Source organism: Leguminivora glycinivorella, chromosome 17 (assembly GCF_023078275.1).
Source record: "Leguminivora glycinivorella isolate SPB_JAAS2020 chromosome 17, LegGlyc_1.1, whole genome shotgun sequence".
Classification (NCBI taxonomy): domain Eukaryota; kingdom Metazoa; phylum Arthropoda; class Insecta; order Lepidoptera; family Tortricidae; genus Leguminivora; species Leguminivora glycinivorella.
The window spans coordinates 17,457,400-17,472,278 of NC_062987.1; the positions used below are offsets into that span (position 1 = coordinate 17,457,400).

The 14,879-nt window shown below is 37.0% G+C and overlaps 1 protein-coding gene and 1 non-coding gene across 6 annotated transcripts in view; one reads left to right on the forward strand and one right to left on the reverse strand.

The window, feature by feature from the left end:
* LOC125235175 (protein PALS1) overlaps window positions 1-14,879 on the reverse strand; it is a 246,351-nt gene that overhangs the window by 127,107 nt on the left and 104,365 nt on the right. The gene's annotated exons all lie outside the window — the stretch shown is intronic.
* LOC125235666 lies at window positions 4,012-4,102 on the forward strand. The gene has a single exon (XR_007178117.1). It is a non-coding gene; the product is annotated as a small nucleolar RNA psi18S-1854 (small nucleolar RNA).

Below are 14,879 nucleotides of genomic sequence, written 5' to 3' on the forward strand. Positions count from 1 at the left end.
AAAACTCTTAAATTATGATGATGACTTGCTTTACAGACATCATCATCGTCATCATGTTAGCCCATTATCGCCCAATGCTGACACACTCAGATTTAGTTGAGACCGCTCAACTGATCTGCGCTGGGGCGCATAACTCTTTAGGAGTATTCCACCGTAGCAAATAAATCACGCGGCGGAAGGGTCCTGGATTTTCCCCGGATACCTTCCCCCAACTCCGTTTGCCAACGGATACAAAAAGCCAAATCTTCCAAGACAGGTTAAAAAAAAAGCCCAATGCTGAGCATAGTCCTCCTTCTAGTACGCCACTTCTCCCGGACCTGAGCCAGTCTCACGCAGTTAAGAGTACGACCCGCAATTTTCCGGATGTCGTCGACCCAACTTGCCAACGGATGCACCATCATCTTCCATACGTTATATCCTGGCATTACGTCAAGGTGCCTGGGGTCTGCTTGACAACTCCTCTAAAGAATTAGCATTATAATTTTTTTCCAAAAGCTATTATCCGCATCTGACATCAGACCTTACAAACCAGAGGCTGAGCTTAGACCTTAATGGGATTACGATTAGTCTGCTGGTTTCCACACGATGATTTTCTTCATTGAAAACGACTGACAAATATCAAATTATATTTAGTAGTTACATATCTAAATAGTAGGTAAATAAGTACCGAAATACGAACCGTGGTTTGAACGATTTGAACCCGCGACCTCCGGATAGAAAGTCGCACGGTTCTACGGATAGGCCACCAGCAGGGCTTCCAGAGAAAGATACTGTACCTACTACTGAGTTGAAATATTCAGATTACAAATACAGAAGATCATATAAACGATAACACAAATCCATAACGTACTTGCAATCTTCATTATGCTATATTCGACATGTCTTCTTATTTGGCTTAGGTATTCACACAAGCAAATTGCAAAATAATTGTGAATAAATTTAAGGCACCCTGTATAGGGATCAAGCTATACTAGACAAGGCACAGACAGATACAAAATTGACGAATAGACAACCCACCGCCGTGCGGTTTTGCGCGAGATCTTTATTGCAGAAATGCAGACTGCTTGAGTAACTGTTAAAACAGCAACTTTATTGTGTTACTGTGCAATCAAAGGTTAGGACAGATGACGCTACTGCAACCGCTGTACAACTTGGCAAAATCATAGCAACACTTTACTCGTACAAAAGACAACAAGTTAAAATTTGTATGAAATTACTTTGCACTCTTGTGGATAAAATGTAATTTTGCTATCCATTTTCGAAGAATCAAGAGAGCTTTAGCAGTTGGTGTGGAGAAAAATAAATAGTTGAAATGCATAAATAAAAGCGGTAAATTAGAACTAATTCGATTAGATCGAGCAAGCGCGCAATTTGAATAAAGAATGGCTAACGCCCATCCAATGAGAGCGCATTGTCAAACAAATGGCGGTGCTGGCCGGCCAATAAGCGAGGGTGTTGGACGGAGTAAGGCATAAGCGGAAGCGACAGCGAGTTTTGAGCTGATAGTCGAACAAATAGTGGAATCTATCATCGTCGGCCCGGGTTTGGCTTCGGACTATGAGGAAAAAAACCGGCCAAGAGCGTGTCGGGCCACGCTCAGTGTAGGGTTCCGTAGTTTCCGTTCCGTTTTCCGTATTTTTCTCGAAAACTACTGAACCTATCAAGTTCAAAACAATTTTCCTAGAAAGTGTTTATAAAGTTCTAGCGATTATTTCCGAAAATATTAATATTATCAAAAAACGATTATAGTAAACCCTTATTCATTTTTAAATACCTATCCAACAATATATCACACGTTGAGGTTGGAATGAAAAAAAAAATCAGTCCCCACTTTACATGTAGGGGGGGTACCCTAACAAAGCATTTTTTTTTTCACTTTTTATTTTACCACTTTGTCGGCGTGATTGATATACATATTTGTACCAAATGTCAGCTTTCTAGTGCTAACGGTCACTGAGATTATCCGCGGGCGGACGGACGGACGGACAGACAGACATGGCGAAACTATAAGGGTTCCTAGTTGACTACGGAACCCTAAAAAGCAACAGAAATAATGATATAGTAAGTAAGTAAGTAATCATTTATTGTCAGATTGTGCAAATCAGTTTACAGATGTTACAATATTAATAAACAATTATAGCTTGTGTCACAATCAACCGTTTTACGGTATACAATATACATAATTATTCCTATAACTAAATAAAATTTAACTTAAATAATAAAAACAGTCAGGTACATTATTATATAGGAACTACATTATTATTTATTATTTAATATCTCATATCATTATAAATCTATATTACATCAGCTCATTTACATAATAATTAATGTCGAAAATAGTCAGAGTAAGTATACATGCGTGTTAATCAATAAATTGTGTTTCATGAAAGAAGTCCTCGAGGTTATAAAAACATTCGGTTACTAGATAGCTTTTTAGCTTAGAAAAAAATTTATGGTTCGGCAACTCAGTCCACGACATAGGAAGTGCATTGAAAATGATATATAAAACCGTATTGTTTGACAAAGGAAATTTGCATGGCACATATCAATAAACATCAAACTTTGAAATTTAATGACTTAAAGTAATGTCAAACGACCATAGGTGTCGTCTGTCAAAACAACAATATTTTAATCAAACACCCAATAAACGCAACATGAAACATTACATGAAATTACCACGGATACTTGTACAATTATTTCGATAATATTAAAAAGAAACTAAACGATAAACCCTTCTCACCAGGTAATAAGTTACTAAAATACGTTATTTGCATCAAAAAAGTAACAACAATATCAAACATTGCAGAACTGATCGGGGTCATATTATTAAATTAAAACGGGACTTAATCGCGTAAAACTTACGTTTTATATTTAACCCGACGTTTCGGACATGACATTACGTCCGTGGTCACGGGTAGACTGGCTGGGAGTTGTATCAACATCTTCTAGCTGTACGAGTTTTTCGAACTACCCGCACTTGATTGTCATCAGTCACTTTTACGCTAGGGTTGCCACTCTGCCTACATACAACACAAATTTAATAATATGAGTGAAGATCGTGTTAGTTTAAATCAATGATCGGGGTCAGTTTAATCCATCTAACTAGTCGTTTAATCATTTATTTTATGCAACCATAATTCGTACAGTATGGCCACTCCCGCTTCCCGCTGAAAGTGTCGCCCACCCCCTCTCGGTTACCTCACAGTTACCGCCTGTCAAAAACGCGAACAGTCGACCTGTCATATCTTACTCATACAAGCATGGTACGCGTTCACCTACACGAGCTTAGAATGTGTGCTAGGAACGCGCCTCTTTTATATATTTGATCGCCAGTGTCCGAGATGTGGTAGTACAGATCTAGTGTAGTACTAAATAACTGGTATATTACAAAAACTTGACCCCCTTTTATCCCCCTTCGCTGTAAATTTGTGCCACCGAAACTAGCAATAACAATACCATCTGCACTTCCCAAACACCCCAATTCCGTAAACGACAAACGCGTGTAAAGAGAGCATTGTTAAACAAACATACGATTACGAATACGGAACCCAGGCCGTAGCCAAATGCACAAACGCTTTCAATAACATCGTTATCGTAGCTACCTGTTTCTATCGCTCTTATGACAGAGCCAGACTGAGTTTCGATCGGCGTTTAGCGTCAACGATTGTCATTTCGGTCAGGTCGCCTGCACTTGCATGAAGAAAATGGCGGAACCGCCGCGAACACCCGAGTCGTTTATAGCGTTTGGGGTAAAAACTGTATAGCCAATAATCGTTCGGAGACTTCCTGGGGCGAAACATATATTGTGGTCCAAGTTAGATGCTTCAGCGATGAAACTTTAATGAAGTAATAATGTTGTATCTGGATTTGTGTCGCTTAACTTCAAACTCTGGTAAATCCATTTTGCTATAAGGTATTTCTTTTTCAGATTATATACATATATTTTTATACATAATCATTTAATCAACCCGAGTTTGAAGTTAAGCGACGTTGTTAGGATGTTTACGTTACTAAAAATATGTACTTATCTTAACCGTATCAATGTTTATCACATTGATATGGTATTTGAAAAGGACCCAGCGAGGGAAAACAAAAACTAAAAATATTTATTAGTAGTGTACACAAGAGGTTTTAGGCTTAGATTAATAACTCCAGATTGTGTTTCCGAACATCCTACTGCAGCCATGCCAAGTGCGAAATTTTTTCGCACTTGTGTGATTGTATCTGAACGGCCCTCGCAGTACTCAATTTCAAATCGTTCTGAAAACATCTCCGGAAAAAAAATTAAATTCGCTAGAAATATGGTAGGTTGTGCAGTGAATGGATGTTATAACACAACAAATAATATTAAGAAACCGCCCGACATTACATTCCACGCGTAAGTACAGAGTTTAATGTGATATTTTTACGAAATTGTAAATACTAAAATTGAAATTTTCGCCGTCCGCCATTTCTTATAAATGTTGCCAGTCCAATGATTTTTTTTTCGCCAAATGATGTTTAAATATAAGTATTAACAATGTTAGGTTCTTTGTATGTATATTTAAAGAAAAAAATACATTTTAAAATGAATATATTTTTTTTTAATTTTCTCAGACAGAAATTAATATTACTTCATTTTTTTAGGATTAGAAATTTGGTCAACAAAGAAGCAGTCGTGGTCAACCTTTCTTATTAGTACAAATATTAGATGTTATGAATTTATGCCATAACGAGATCGTAACAGGCCAATATAAGTTATTTTGTTTTATTTTTATCTACCTACATTTACATTTAGAGGTCTATGTTACGGTATTTTTTGCAAAACACTTGATCCTACCTCTTTCTGGTCCATTGCAGTACTCACAGTCCACCGCATGTCACCAAATACACAATAAATATAATCTTAATAATAAAGTATCAAAATAAGTACTCGTATAATCAAATTTTATAAGTTAACACGAACGAATACATACACGAATAACGAACTTAAGCAACAGCATTGACAGCTAAAATATGAACCGATAGTTCCAAATCTTCATTGTTGGCCGATGAGTTGTATGGAAACTAGTATTCTATATGTAATATTTCTATGGTTTTAGGTATATATCGTTATTGTTGACACTGATATCTAATCTTTTCATATATCTTACTTCTATCTACAGTAACTACCGATAATTTACTAGAATAGATTTAACCGTTTGATAATCAATGATATTGCTACCTGATACTTCTTTTATTAACACACAAATAGCCACTAGCACTAAAAACACGCGATAACAAACCGCTATCCGCTCCTGACTTCCACCACAGCACAAAAGGGGAAATATTCCCAATTTGGGCGCAAATAAAAATAACGCCACTAGTGTGACCAGGGGGCGCGAGTCAGCGGGACACGGGATTTTCCAACAGGTTGGAGATCGTGTAAACACCCGCTTACGGGTGGATTTTGTATTTGAAAGTAATGAACGGAGATTTTGTTACCAACGACGTAGCTTATTTATACAATAATCTTTTCTCAAACATGCAATGAAATATTGTCTTTACGTTCCTTAAAATGGGCTGGGAAGTATCGCTTTTTGGGCGCAACAACTCGAGAGGACTGTAAAGGGATTTCATATTATTTTTTAGGCCTAGGCCTGCAAAGTAACTTTTTTTTATAAAATATTGTCCTTTAGAGCATTTTTTTTTTATTTCATTGTATGTTTGAGAAAAGCACTATACATGCCTCGGCGTGAAAACGGATTCCCGGCCTCGTATCCCTATCCCTATATACCCACTTGGCCGGAAATCCTCATTTTCCCGGCCTCTGATGTAATGTACTAATATTGCGCACCTCAATACAGAAACAATACCTACAATAAGTATACTTTGACAACAACATAAATAGAAGATGTAAAACAACAAACCGGGGCGGCCTTTGTGCTAAAAAGCGATTTCTTCCAGACAACCTTTATTTAGAGCGGTTTCGCACTACTTCTGATCCGAATCCTTGAAAATAAGATTCGTCACAGCCGTAGAACTATTTGTATGGTACTTTACGACCTCCGTATCCGTAATAAAAATAAGATTTTAACGAATCGTACTACATCCAATTCCGAATGCAGTTATTTTAAACATATTCCTATAAAACAAAATTAATTAAGTAACTAGCAGAAGATATCGTTAACGCTTGATAAAATACTGTTTATTATCTTATCAGCGATAGCAAATAGTAGCGGTAGTGACTGCCTAATCCATACTTCCATACTACTAATATTATACTATACTACTAACGCCGTGGCTTGCGTAGGCGACGGTCGCGCGATGGTCGCGCGATGGTCGCGCGACGGCGATGCGACGCATACGAAATCAAACCTTATCGATATGGAAGTATGAGACCGACGCCCACGCAAGACACGGCGTAATACTACTAATATTATAAATGGGAAAGTGTGTGTGTCTGTTTGTTTGTCCGTCTTTCACGGCAAAACGTAGCGACGAATTGACTTGATATTTTAAGTGAAGATAGTTGAAGGGATCTATTTTCCTCTCTCAGTTATTCTAAGGTTAGCTGGAAGAGATCCCTTAAAGGGATAAGCTCGCCTTTGTACATAACCGTTATAATTATTCTCTGTACTTGTAATTTGTTCTGTACAATAAAGTGTTTACTACTACTACTACTACTGAAGGGATGGAGAGTGACATAGGCTACTTTTTGTCTCTTTCTAACCCTCCACTTCCCTAAAATAGGGGTGATAGTTTGTATGGAGCATTTCGCAATTTTCGAATTTAACGCGAGCGAAGCCGCGGGCAAAAGCTAGTTGAATTATATTAATTACAGAAAACTCTCTTTGAGAAGCTGACAGTGACAACCCTAACCTCCATTCGTCAGTGGATTAAGGGGCTCGCGAGTCGCCGAGCCAATACAATTATCGTAAGCCAGCTAGGGTTGACACGACTTCGTTACGCGATCTAATAACGACTCAAACGGTTTTGGACAACTTCCAGAGATTGCAGACAACCCTGTTATGAACTGTTGTGATTTATTTTCCTCTTTATATTTGTATTAGTGAATATCATAATAGATTTTGGGATATAAGTTTAAGCGACGGCGTCCAAAAAATTGTAGCAGAATAGTAATAATCATTATGTTTACTCATATTATTAAATTAAAACGGGACTTAATCGCGTAAAACTTACGTTTTATATTTAACCCGACGTTTCGGACATGACATTACGTCCGTGGTCACGGGTAGACTGGCTGGGAGTTGTATCAACATCTTCTAGCTGTACGAGTTTTTTTTTCTTTTTTTTTTCGAACTACCCGCACTTGATTGTCATTAGTCACTTTTACGCTAGGGTTGCCACTCTGCCTACATACAACACTCACGACATCCGATGGTATGGGACTGGAAGTTTTCTCACGTTTACACTTGCTAATCACTGGATTCCACGAAGATGAAATCCCTTGCCCTTCATTTTGATTGAAATTACGATGTTTCCTGATTTCAATCGCTTCACGTACTTTCCTGCTATAGTAAAGACGTTCAGTTGAAAGGACTTTGGGATTATGCAGTTCAATCCAGTGGTTCGGTCCTGACTCTAGCAAATGCTCGGCAACCGCAGACTTATTTGTCGTTTTTTGACCGCCGCGATATGTTCTTTGACCCTTTCCGCTATGGTGCGTTTGGTTTCTCCAATATAAGAACTACCACAGCTACAGTCAATCTTATAAACGCCTGGCGTCTAATATGGAATAACATCCTTTGCTGACCTTAGTTGCCCCGCCACCCTCGACAACGGCATGTACACAGTCTGTATCGAATACTTTTTTAGTATGATAGATAGATAGATAGATATATTCTTTATTCGTATGGTATGGTACCAACCTTGTCTGTCACTCCCTTGACATAGGGCATAAATGCCGGTCGTCTTGCAACATTCGGATGCTTCTTCGCAGGCTTTCGTCTCGGTTGCCGACAATCCACCCTGTACCCATTCTTCCTAAGAACCTCCTGAATGTGTGACATCTCACTCTCTAAAAATTCAGGGTCACAAAGGTCATGTGCTCTGTTCTTTAGGGAATTAACGACGGACAGTAGGTGACGAGGGTGGTGGTGAGACTGAGCATTGAATAGCCGTTTTAATTTAATAATATGAGTGAAGATCGTGTTAGTTTAAATCAATATATTATGTTTACTTTTTATAAGAAAATGTGGACACTGAATATTCAAGATATTTCCTAAATATACAATGGGATGAAAGTGGGTACAAACGCTTTAGGGTGTATTATTTCTCAACTGATAGTTTTAAGTGTCTTTTGTCTAATGTAAAATACCCTATAATGCAAACATGGGGAAAAAATGGGTCAGTTGCATTTGTCCCGCAGTCGAAATTGCCCCGCTGTGCCTTATTTTAAAAGTTGTAGAGTGTAGACCGATTTGTACTTAGGTCAAAAAGTTGATTCGCCCAACAACTACGAGTAGTACAAGTTTATATGGCATAAGCCTCACGCCGTGGCTTGCGTGGGCGACGGTCGCGCGATGGTCGCGCGACGGCGATGCGACGCATACGAAATCAAACCTTATCGATATGGAAGTATGAGACGCGACGGCGACGGTCGCGCGACGGTCGCGCGACCGTCGCCCACGCAAGACACGGCGTCACGGTTACGGCCCCATTCAAATTTAAGATAATATGTCAAATATTTTTTCTAATAGGCCATACAGACATAGTTCGGCAATGCCAGTGCCATTTTATAGGAAACAGGTAACTCATTTGACCACAAGTGCTGGTGCAGTCACAGAATATATAATAGTATAAGTGCAGTATAGGATCAAGCATATTTACCCAATAAATGTCTACTTATATTCACTCTTGAATTTTTATTTTCGTTTTTATTAAGAAACGTCACTTGCACGTCACTTGACACTGGCATATCCGATCCATATCGCATCTAGAGATAACTGCATATATTAATGCTCGAATAAGGCAGTTGTAGATTTGTTTAGACAAGGCGCGACATGACAGACGGAGGTTCCGTGAAAGTCGTAGAAAGTTCTCATTCAATACTATTTATTTACAAGTTCGTAATCGTTGTGTATTCGTGGTATGTGGTATTGGCTTCGTGCGAAGTGCATGGAAGGGGTAAGCAAAGCGATCGCAGTGCTTGCGGTGGTCAAAATCGACACTGATTGTGGTTGTCATCTATCAAAACTCATAAAATATAATACAATGTGTAATGTTTGATATGGGGCACCAATGTTGTTGCGTTGTTAATTGTAAAAATAATGGCATAAATAGTCGTTGCACGTTCTATGCGTTTCTTAGAACACACTGGAAATTGGATCAAAGAGCTAAATGGATAGCTACCGTGAAAAGAAAACGTAAGTGTTATGTCAAAACAAAACATTATAATAAATTATATTTAAGCTTTGTTTACCTAATATTGTGCAATACGCTGTTAGTATTTTTCCTACCGTAAAAGATTATGCTTAAAGATTCAGGCCTGGCCTGGGAATAGGCCCGTGTCGGATATTTCTACGGCCGCGGACATGACTAGGTACTTACGTTTAGACTTGGCGAATACCATATCACTCGCTCGTAGAACTTCTACCATTACTCCTATGTTCTTCAAGATTCCTTATATGCCCTGCCAGCACCAATTTATTGCCTCTTTCTGTGGTCTGGGGTTGGATGTTTATACCGTGAGTAATGCTTTGGAAACTGATTTTTATTATTATATGCATGTCTGTATAATCGATCTACCTAAATTACACTTGAAATAGTAGCTCTTGTTATTCGATTTATTTAAAATTAACGAAAAATCGTTAAAATATATGTTTATTTACATGTAATTTTTTGACATTTTCCACTTCAAGTTCACATGGCAGTGGGCGTAATTGTCGCGCACGTAGCCAATACTATGGTCAATGGTCATTATTGCTTGTGTTTATTCAATAAAAAAAATGAAAATGAAAATGAAATATTTATTTTTCAAGTAGGCATATTACAATGCGCATATGAACGTCAAATAAAGCTACGCCGGCTCTAACCCTACGCCTCAGCCTCGAGAAGATTTCAGTCCCCCCTCAGTTGGGAAGGAGGTATCCAGTATGGGACCGGCAAGAAACTCGGAATTAGAAAGGTTAACTTATGATAATTTATCTAAGTTACTTAGAGGTAAGAAGGTATGTTATTAATGTTAAACGAAATATCGAATAATCGAACAAAAAAATATGAAAATGTAGAATAGGTATAGAAATACATATTTAGAATTTACAGACATTAAATTCCCTTTTGATATTTATCTAAGTGTATCTGCTTTTGTATATTTTTTTATTATTAAGTATAGCCAATCAATCAAGTATAACACGAAAAAATTTTAATTCGCAGAACACTAATAGCAAATTTCTTTTTCCCCTCACTAGCTCGGAAACACGTGTTTTGTTCTTTAGTACCAGCGGGTAAAAACGCATTTTATCCACCAGTGGGTAAAGTAATTTTACCTTGAATAAAGTCAAATTAACTGCTTTAAAATTGATAAAAGTAGGTGAATCTAGTAATAAAGATGACTTACCACCTGTGGAACTACTGGAAGCAGTTATAAACGCATTTTTTGCGTTGTAGTTTCCTCGCTATAGTGAGGGGAAAAGTTTTGTGTTACACTCGGGTGCAAATGTATTTTACTTCTCGTGTGTTAAAAAACTCGCAAGTTAAGGATTCTATTCTCGAACCACTCGCTTCGCTCGTGGTTCAACTATAGAATCCTTTCACTTGCTCGTTTTTCAATTCCACACTCGGCGTTAAAATACAACTTTGCCCCCTTGTATAACAAATAACTATTTTAATTTGCCACTTTTTTATAGTAAAGTAAATGCCTTGACAGACTTCATTCAATAAAAAACAGTCAAATCCTATTCCAATTTTTAAAATTCGAAAACGTTTGAACGATCGCGTTGAACAAATGAAAAGCGGTTAAGCGGTCCACAGACCGCAAATTTATGAACTATCGATGGATTTGTTCCCATTCAATTGTTCCGGGTGAATGGAAAGAATGAAACACTTCCTGTTGGAGGAACGAATTAAATTCATTATTTTTAGGTGGACATTTTTAACCACTCCACTTTTTCATTTTTAAATAATTGGACTAGGACTAGCTTATTTAATTATATGATGATTATATTTTTAATTTCAGATGCATTTGTTAATAAGTAGGTACGAGTAAGAAAACACAGTGAATTTGATAGTGAAATGAATCTATCAAAGTTCGGGTGTATAATTCTAAAGATTCGTTTTAAAAGTTTCTGCTGTGATAAAACTGATAAAAGTTGATCTTACCCATCATTATAATCGCATACAATAGTAGACATAATATATGAAGCTAAGTTAACAAATATTAGACACTATTAACAGCGATCTTGGAAGACCATCCTATGTATGATTAAAGAAAACTTTGTTTGACACTTAAAACGACACTCGCTGACAAAATCGCTTTGTATGACTATGTCGCAACTTAAAAAAATTCATTAACTATTTCCATCGCCCCCATCCTTAGGTACCAACCTCTATTATTTCCTATACCAGCACAGCGACATTACTATCAATAAGCCCGGAACCATAGACTATAGACTTCCCCATGTCAGCCTGTCAGCCTTTGTGCGCGGCATGTCCGGCGCTATAAGATAGCTATATGTTGTCTGTGGCAGAGAATGTGTGTCATCTGTGACCGGAAAAATGGAGACGTACGGATAGATAGGGCAATAATAGAATACTGTAAGTACTATAGTTTTCAATATACTGATTGATGTTGAAGTCAAAATTGTACTAAGATGGTCATGATGAAATTACTGTAAACGTTTTTGGATCGAGTAAATGGTGAAAAATTATACCTGTTAGATCTATGGAATATTGGCAGCTATAAAGCTAAATATTCGGTAGGTATGACATACTTATTCACGTCTCAAAGCAGGGTAAGACATTATTATTATTTATTATTAGTAAAAACATGTTTACATGACATTACAGTAAAACCAATGCGTCACGAAACTTAAATAACAAAAAAGAGAGAAAATAAAGATACCAATTTAAAAAATACATCAGAATAATTTCGATAGGTAATACAAAACATGCCTATTATCGACCTAACTACACGATAAGACATAAAAGAAAGCAAGATACCGCTACAAAAAATCTTTACTAAAAATTCTTTTTTTATATTATTTTTTTTAATTAGCCTCTTTTAGTGTTCCACTGCCGGGTAAAGGCCTCACCTCGTTTTTTCCACTCGACCCTGTTATCAACGTTTTCCCACCAGTTTGGGTAAAATGCGTCTGGGTCGTCCCGCCATCGCCATCTCCTTTTTGGTCTGCCCGAACCCTGGCCTGCATGGTATTCCGCGGGTTCAGTCTGTCACCATTTTGGCCCTTCTTTCCGGGTGATACGGCAGACATGTCCAACCCAGTCCCACTTTAACTTAGCGGTCTTGACGCCCACATCAATACTACAACTCCCGTTCCCGTCCCGTTCGTGAAAAAAATACGACGAAAATATTGATGCAACGCAATCCGCAATCGTTATTTTGTGCAAAAAATACAGCTCAAAGTTCATTGCGTGTAAAAAATATCACGAAAACCGTTAACCAATAAATTTACGAACGATTCCTGTTCATAATCGTTAAAATATTCGAAATTTTCAACACCGCTTTGCGTTTCGATGCGCTTTTAACTATAAACGATTTATTGAGTATCGACTTGCAGCGAGTTGTCACTGAGCAAAATTGATGCGCCTTTTAAAGGTTTTTTTTTAACCTATAAACGATTTATTGACACACTTTTACTAGTCTGATCGACTGGTGATAAAGTTCAATTTAGTATGGCGTCTTTCGCTTGGAAAAATTGCATTATTGGAAAAATCGACATTGTATTCTATGAAATAAAGTTTCAGTTTGAAAAGTTGTCAAATTGTATTGTATTGTAGAATCATGAAATTGAGTAAGTATTTTTCAGATACATTCGCGGTGTTTGTGGTGCGTTTGCGTTTTGTTACTGCAAATGTTATTTAACCCAGGTTGTTAATTGGTTAGCACGTTACGTTTGAGGTTAATTTATTTGTGTCTACACGTTAGAAAACATTACTTTTTACTTGAAATGCAATTTGTGTTGAACTCGAACATTAAACATGTTATATAATGCTGTAAATTAATTCATGTATTGCGATTTAGACACGGCTACACAAACATAATTTCCTTTAATAGTTTTGGGTCGTACGCTACGGGCAGCCAAGAAAGTGGTTTACCACTTTTCGGCTCCAATTGAAACACATAATGTCGAAAAGTGGTAAACCACTTGTTTGACTGACCGTACCAATGACTTTTTTGGAACTTATGTAGGAAATGTCATTTGATATTTTCCAAGGTCACTTTTTGATGAAGGAAGCAGGGCTTATTTCAATAGGGCCTAGTTAACTTTCTAAGGTTGGAAGGTCAAATCAAATGGCAGAAAAAATGGATCAGTTGCATTGGGCCCCGAGTCGAAATCATCCCGCTGTACCTTACCAATTATTGTTTAGGTAAGTACTTACATAAATTCTAACATTCCTCACAGACAACTCATTGACAACATACAAAATCCGCAGCAAGCAGCAATTCTATTATTATATATCATTTTATCGCTAAGGCGCGCCATTCACTCCTCCGGACGTGATCCGACTCACAACTAAACCCTCTACTACCATCTAAAAGAAACCTTTTCCACTGGGAATAAGATCTATTTTTAGTCGACGTAAGACTCGGTATTGGTTTTACTTTGTAGATAGTCTGCGATATTAAAAACTAGTATTTGTTTAGTTTTATATTAGTTAGTGAAAATGGGGAATATTCGTTCCTGGGGGATGGTTTCAGGGACAATAAATGCATGTTTTGAATTTCGAATGATTCACGGTTAGCTTATTATATTGACCGAGATTACCATTTTGATTTTAGTCGCGCTAAAAAAAAATGTCCTATTTTCCTGTCTCAATTATTCTAAGGTTGGAAGAGAACCCTTAAAGGGATAAGCTCGCCTTTGTACATAAACATTATAATTTTAACTATAAACTTTTTTTTTAAACATTATAATTATTCACTGTACTTGTAATTTGTTCTGTGCAATAAAGTGTTTACTACTACTACTACTACATATCCCTGTCAATACACCGTGTTTTTTTTTGTTTTCCGTTAAATTAGACACGCAGTTAGTTTCATCTTCAGGAACCATCCTGTAATCGCTTTTTGTTAAATTCGAAAAAATATATTTTTTTCCTTTCCATACATAATAAATGGATTAATTAGTGGGAGAAGACCTTAATCATAACATTTAAGTCATTGTCAAGTGTTTGAAGACACACGTCAAAACAAATAACATTAGGAAGTGGTAAGCGATGCCACACACGTGTTCAGTAATTAAGTATTTTTTTTTATTAATTCGATAACCGTAAGTGCCTTTTCACATTATCCGATCCGATATCGGAAGTCGGACCGATATCCCATATATTTACGCCGCCATCTTTGATTTTTCCTTTGAAATCCTTTCTACTTCCGATATCGGATCGGATAATGTGAAAACGCACTAAGAGTTAAGAGGCTAGTTTCTTAGAGAAATTGATTGTATTTGAACTAAAGAATCTTCCCTTAAAGTTAACGGAATTCAATAAAAACAGGGTGTATAAGTCTAATGTTTGTTTTGACTCAAGTGTTGTTGATAAAGTGTGTGCTTATTTTAAATCATATTTGTTTTAAACAAGACTAGAAATTAAGCAAAATTTAAATGCAATATTCTATAAAAATTATTGTTAAGAATAGTGTACGACTTACGCCAAATCGTTCTCATAAAACAAATATTTGTTTAAATAACATCGGATACAAATAGGAAGTTTCTTAG